Source organism: Nestor notabilis, unplaced genomic scaffold, assembly GCF_000696875.1.
Source record: "Nestor notabilis isolate BGI_N333 unplaced genomic scaffold, ASM69687v1 scaffold33539, whole genome shotgun sequence".
Taxonomy (NCBI): domain Eukaryota; kingdom Metazoa; phylum Chordata; class Aves; order Psittaciformes; family Psittacidae; genus Nestor; species Nestor notabilis.
The window spans coordinates 5,218-12,337 of NW_009943832.1; the positions used below are offsets into that span (position 1 = coordinate 5,218).

The 7,120-nt window shown below is 41.3% G+C and overlaps 1 protein-coding gene across 1 annotated transcript in view; it reads left to right on the forward strand.

The window, feature by feature from the left end:
* The first annotated feature begins 4,676 nt into the window (after nucleotides 1-4,676).
* The window catches only part of RAF1 (Raf-1 proto-oncogene, serine/threonine kinase), a 33,666-nt gene continuing 31,222 nt past the window's right edge, over nucleotides 4,677-7,120 (forward strand). Inside the window, exon 1 of the mRNA XM_010022116.1 lies at nucleotides 4,677-4,731. The gene's annotated coding sequence lies outside the window, so the exon portion shown is untranslated. The remainder of the gene's footprint in view (nucleotides 4,732-7,120) is intronic.

Below are 7,120 nucleotides of genomic sequence, written 5' to 3' on the forward strand. Positions count from 1 at the left end.
TTTTCTAAAACCTGTGTTGTCAAAGTCATGCACTAAGTATGGCAAATGTGTCTGAACTCTCACTACTGTTGAATTTGCATGAGACCTTCATGTAGACACACTGTGCTGGGGCCACCTTGTGCAAGTAAGAAACATATTTGGATTAAGCCAGCACTTCCAGACTTCAGGGGAGTTAAATACGTTGATGATAGTTCAGTTTTTCTCAGAGGGGATAAAAGTACCTGTGCAAGCTGAGTGATGACCTGCGTTTTTGCAGCTTGCTTTTCCCTCCCGATCGCCCTCTCCAATAACTTTTGAAAGCTGTGTCAAATCAATACCAATCTGTAGGTATGAGCAGGCAGAAACCTGTTTGTGGTGTTGAAGATGGGAGGATACTGGTTTCCCTTGTACCTAATTAGAAAGCTGAGCAATTCTAGTCATCTGTAAGTCAAGCTGCTGGCTAAGGACCATGAGTGTCTTCTAGCAGAACAACATTTCTGTTTCCATTTGATCACTGCTCTGACACTGTGAAAGGCTCATATTGTGACAGTTGTTACCTTTATGTGGAAACATGGATAAAAAAACCCATCTAGAGTTCAGGTGCTAGGGAGTGGTTGGAGTTGAGGGGGAGCATTTGCAGAAATGGGCTAAACCAGGTTCACTGGAGGATGGTACATGTGCAGCTGCAAGAGGCTGTAGTAAGTTAAGTAGCTTCCAGAGTGTGTGGTAGCCAAAAGAAACAATGAAGTGTGCAAGCCTCTAATTTTATGCTGACATTTAACAAAAAATAAACCGTATTCTGAATTACATCATTCAGCTGTGTTAAATGCTTTAGAAGCAACTATAAAGCTTACACAGGCAATAAATGGCATGCTGAAACAAAGTGTTCGTGTCAGAGTGATACAGTGGATTGATTTCAGCTGAAAGTGAGTTCCAGAGCTTACTCTTAGACTTCTCAAACCTTTTAAGTTGACTGTGTAACTTGTTCACTGGCAATCAGGAGGTTATAAAAAGAGAGCCAGCTGATGTTGCAATCTAAGCACCGGCCATATAGTGGAAAGACTCCTTTGGCATGTCCACGAGTGCTATTTTTACCTATTCCAGTAAGATCTGCCCTTGTGATGTTAAATTACAGGACAGTACCTGGAATCATTTTGTTTTATAGAAGTGCCATATGCTCTGAAGAAATCTTTTAATAAAATTGTCGGGCAGATTGACACAAAAATTGTCTTAGATTTGAAAATACTTTTTCTTCTGCCACCCTGTCACCACAAATAATACTGCTGCTGTAACTGGAAGAGGTTCTTTCGCTTTTGTTTGCGTAGTATATGTCTGGCGGGGATGGGGGTCTTCTAATTCTGGTTTTCTTTGTATATCGCATGTTTTTGTCTTTCTCAGTTTCCCACATGGAGACTTTAAATAGACCATGTGATTTTTAAAGACAGGGAATTAACAGTGTAGCCCAGGAATAAGTGTAGTAGGAGAGTTTTGTCGTAACTTCTAGAAAGCCTAGCTGATTTTGATTACATTTTAAGTTGATGGCTCCTTCACACAATAGAAAATGAGTATTTCTTGCTGGGAATAGATTTCCAGCACTGCCAGTAACAAAGTGCTGTATCTACCAAACTGATTGCCGTGAAAACTGGAGGAAACAACAAGAACACAGTAACAGTGTAGCTGGGGTTCAGTTGTAGAAATTGCACATCTGGGATATCACCATGCACATGTTTTTGACCATTTGAAATGTCTCACGTTTGGGATGACCTAATCTTAAATGCAGTATTGTCCAGGTGGGTTTTCTGAAGCCATCAGTGCCTAGTGTGGAAGTGACTTGCCACCACTGAAACACAAACGTAGCAGTGGGGAACCCTGTGTATTTCAAACCGTGCTCTGTCAGTTTGTGCCATCAGATGTGCATTTGTAGAAGAGTTTTTCAGTTTTCAAAAGCAGTGGTTTGACACTGAAGAGTGGCCAGTGATGCAGTTGTGTGAGTTCCCCTTGCAGAACACCTGCTTCCCTTGCTCCGTCTCCTGCACTGTGGACTATCTCAGGTGGAAATCCTGCAAGCAGGCAAACTTCCTCCAGGCCAGAGTCATTTTCTTCTCCCTTGGCTTTGCCATTGTCTTAGGTGAACAATTCTTCTCAGGTTTAATTGAATCTCACATCTGCAGTAACAGCTGTTTATTTTTGTCAACTCTTGCTTCTTAAACCCTCCTTGTTGCCAGTTCTGTTAGCAAATGTTCTTACTGATCGTTGCTTTTTGTGCATCTCCTATCTGTCAAGAAAAATACACGATTTTTACACCCTTACAGCTGTTACTTTTTCTGCAGGTAGAAATATACCTGCTGCATTAACTCATCACATTAGTTTTATGCTATGCCTTCTCTTTTTGGTTTTACGTGAGATTATTTTTTTCTTCTGGCTGATTTTTACAATTAAAATGCTTTAGGTTTTCAGTCTGTAAAACCTCTACCCTTCCACATCAGTTTTCTCTTCTCTTTTTTATCTAACATTATCCATCATGCTGACTTTTCCCAAAGTTTGTCCCAGAGTCTTTTCAGCTCAGATTTTAGCTCTTGGTTTCCTCAGGAACTGGTCTTTACAAATCTCTTGACCTGTTCGTTCAATGTGAGGACCATAACTGCATCCATGCTTTTATCAGGTTGCTAGTTGTCAATGTGGCTACTTTTAAAAGACGAAATCTCAACTCTCCCCCTCATCTGGTTGTCTGCTTATAATCATGGTTCTTATGGTGGTTTTGTCCTTCCCTATTTTACTCTGCTTCTGGCCCCCACATGCTTTCTGGTCGCATCACTTTTCACACCTTATTCCTCAGTAATGTAATCTGTCAAAAATAAACAAACACCTCCTCCCCCTTGATTCAGTGGAGATTATTTCCTAAATATGCTGTCATTGCTGTCTGCTTGTCTCCTGTGAGAACCAGCTTTTTCCTGGGGTACAAAACACAGAAATCCTCCTTTCTTCCGAGTCTCCCTGCATATCCTTTTCCATGATGGAAACATTATTCACCTTACTTTTATGTCGTGTTCCTAAATGTTTGCCATTGAGAGGTACACAAGTTAGTAAGTGGGGTAAATGTAGCGTTCAGACTGTAAGTAGGTTCTGATTTGACTGTTACTAAGTGGCTCAAGGTGGAGATCTCAAAGCATTCTTCTGGCTTATTAGCCTTTGGGAGTTTGCTGTCTGGGGTAAAACCGTTGCAGTTCCTCCCATGCTATCCAGGAGAAGGGGATGCTTCTAAGCAAAAGTGGGCCAGCAATATAAGATCTCTTTTTGATTTATTTATTTATTTATTTTTTTAAATGTGTGCTTCTTTGTAGTTCCTGTAAAGAAAGACATCAGGAAGCTGAGACTGTTGAGGCTGAAGAAGAGAAAGCTTTACTATGAGGGTGCTGAGGCGCTGGCATAGGGTGCCCCGAGAAGCTGTGGCTGCCCCATCCCTGGCAGTGTTCAAGGCCAGGTTGGACACAGGGGCTTGGAGCAACCTGCTCTAGTGGAAGGTGTCCCTGGCCATGGCAGGGGGTTGGAACTGGATGAGCTTTAAGGTCCCTTCAACCTAAACCATTCCATGATTCTGTGTTCCTGTCAATGTGTATCAGTACATTGATGGGAATGAAGAGGACACCAGACTCTTCTCACTAGTGCCCAGTGACAGTGCAAGGGGCAGTGAGGACAAATAAAAACACATGAATCTCCATCTGAACATGAGAAAATACTTGTTTTTGCTGTGAGGGTGGTCAAGCACTGCAACAGGTTGCACAGAGAGGCTGTGGAGTGTGTATTTGGGGGGATGCTCAAAACCCAACCGATGTGGTCCTGGGCAGCCTGGTGTAGCTGAGCCTGCTTCAGTAGGGAGGTGGAACTAAAGGGTCTCAAGAGGTTCCTTCCAGCCTCAATGACTCTCTGGTTGTGTTGCATCTCTGCCTTCTCTGATCATCTCTGCCTTCTCTGATCATCTCTGCCTTCTCTGATCATCTCTGCCTTCTCTGATCATCTCTGCCTTCTCTGATCATCTCTGCATGGGATTGTTTTAGGAATTGCCAAGTAGGATGGGAACTTTGGGTAAGAAAGCATTTTACCACTTACAGTATAGTGAATGTTTTTGTGTATTTGACCTAGACCTGTTTCTTGATCTAATCTGAGTTTCTAATCTTTTAATCAAGTTCTCTTCAGCTTCCCCAGGATTTCTTCCTCTTCCAGTTAGTGCTTGTATGGAAGATACAGATAGCCTTCAGAGGCTTAGCTTCTGATTACTTGCTTGTTTTCGATCCAGGATTTGTCATAACATTTGTGAGTCAGCACAGTGTTTCTGTGTTTTCTGGTGTCTGAGAAGAAAGTACTTATACTTGATTTTTACTTCAGCGAGTTTTTAGCTGTGAAAGATTTTGATGATGTTCTTGAATAAAAATGAGATGATGTTGGACTGGGGTAGCATTTGGTTGTGCAGTCTTGGCCTTACACAGTGTGTTGCATTGCACTGAAGCATTGCATAAAATAATGAAAGGCTGGAAGGGCCTGAAAGCTGAAGGAGTGGAAGGATGGTACTTCTGTGAACTCTACTGTTGATGTAATTCACAAAGTAATTTCTTTTTTATGAATTTTGTATGTTGCACACATTTATAAATTTCTCTTAAAATAGTAAATATCTTCTGTTTTTCTGTGTTACCTTCCACAGATGATGTACTTCATCCTTTTGTCATAGGACTTCATTCGCTGAAAGCAGAACTAAAGGTATAAATAACTTTCTGTGGTTATCTTCCCCTTCCTCCTTACCCTGCCCCATTCTTTCTTCTGAGGTCTCTGGATCTTTCCTGGGAGACAGGAAACTTCCTGCAGCTGAGCTTGGTGCCTGGATTCATTCACTGCTGTTGAAATTTCCTTTCTGTTTTTGAAAGAATTCCACAAAATTGGTATTATCCCTCCAGTTGGTTCAGTGTTTGCTTTATCCAAACTGCATGTTGAACTGAAGCTCGTACTTTAGTCAGTCTCCCCTAAAATGGGTATTTACTTTGCAGGGGAAAAGCCCTTCCTCAGTTTAGAACTTTAGGTCTTGATGTTTGCATGTCTTCTCCAAATAGCATTTGTCTCTCCACACAACTACAGGTCTGTTGAGAATAATCCAGACTTAATGTAAACCATAGCTGTGACATTATCGGACTACTGGTGGTCGTGTCCCCCTTGGCATCCACTCCTTTTTCTGAGATTGTATCTCTGAAATAAAAAGCCTACTATGGCACTTTATTAAATAAATAACCCCCCACCCACACCAGAACTGTAGTTTCATGGATTATTTAGCAAGATAAGGTAAGATAGCATTAAAATGGAGTATCATTTCTTTTTAGAGGCACTCAGGACAGTGAATATTTGACATAAAGTAGTTATGCTTGTATGCAGTCTGCAAGTTCTAATTACATTCTGGTTTTGTTTGCCATTTTATGCAGGTTTCTTTGCAAATACTGGTGCATAGGAAACAATCAGAGAAAGTTGTTAGAGCTGTCCAGGCAGCCTGTAACTGAACTACCCAAGTAGTATGTTAGATTTAGTTCCTGTGTTCAGCTATTCCCAGGTGTGCTTTATTAGTAAATACAAGGGAGAATCATTTGGTCTGTCTTCTCACAGAAGAGTATCTCAATGTCCCTTCCAAACCTTTCTTGGCGCTCTTGCCCCTGCTTCCCCCATCTGTCCATTGTTTCCATGCCCAGGCTCTTTGACCTGCAGTATTAATGTCCCCATGACACTGCTGGTTCTAGCATAGATCCTACTGTTAATAAAGTGAATTTATTAGTTTAAAGCTGCCCTGGGCAAATGCAGAGAACACCCAACTCTGGAATTAGCTGGATCACTGCATCCTGTTGTGTCTAACTGTACAGATATCTGGCACTGTCTGCTGTTTTGCCATGGAGTTCTAACAGCAAGTGAGGTATGGCTGAACCACACAGTTACCATAACTAGCAGCTCCCAGCAGTTACCTGAATAACCTAATCTTAGGCTGAACTCCTTCTCAGCAAACCTGAGGTTGGTTTAAAGACTAAAGACTGGTATGTTCTCAGTGGTACTGTCCTCACTGTTACTTCATTTACTACATGCAACTGAGGGAGGACAGAGCCAGTAATTCTTTGTGCTGAAATTCCCAGTCACTTTTGTTTAATCCTTGAGAACTTGTGTGGGAAGGGCATTTGGTGGATTGCTGACATTTGAGTAACTTTTTCATCCTTGCTGTAAAGTGGATCAGTTCCAGGCAACTGTAAACACAGTTTGGGGCTTTCATCCCTACTTGAAACAATTCAAGCACGAGCAAGTTCAGAATGCAAATAGGCAGGCACGTGTCTGAGAATGTCTGTGCACTTGATTGAAAGACTTGGGATAAAAAACTGCTTGTCCAGAGTGTCCTGTCTGTGTAATGTCAATGCACATGTAACCTTACAGCCCCACTTCCACAGTGCAAGGTCTGCTTTAAAGGTCTGTCTTTTGAAACTGGGGGATTCTGCTGTGGAAAGTTAAACATTACGATGAAGAAACAAGAACTCTGAGTGTGACAAGAATGTCATATAGTGGGATTCTGATAGAGTCAGGTATAAGAAAGCAGTGTCCAGTTTGCCTTTTATTTCTAGTAATGCATTTGAATTTGCCCAGTTGAAAAATGAGAATGTCTTAAATATAACTTCAGCTTTAATAGTCTTCATAAATGCTGAGAGAACACACTTAAAGCATTGAGTGGCCACCTCTCAATAGTTATCACTTTTGATTATAAGATAAAAATTATAAGTTGTTATACTGAAAGAAGTGGAGGTTTTACTCCATGACATAGAGTTCTGGTGCTTTGTAAGCAAAACTTGGACTAAATGGATGTTCAGAATGTGTGTGCTTTCCTTGCTTGCCTTGGCCTTTCATAGATACTTCAGTAGCAGGTTTCTAAACTTTGTTGTGAAGCTATGTAAACTCAGCAGCTATACTTAACTAAAATCTACAAAAGCTTGGGAAAACCTGCTGCATTTTCCTTTTTACCTGAGATTGGGAAAGGGGAGGGTTTGGCTTCTGTATCCCTTTGTGCTCTTTTAGATACAAGCAGGGTGTTCAGTGCTCCCATTTCTCTAATGAAGGAATTTGGGTTTTGTAGGGA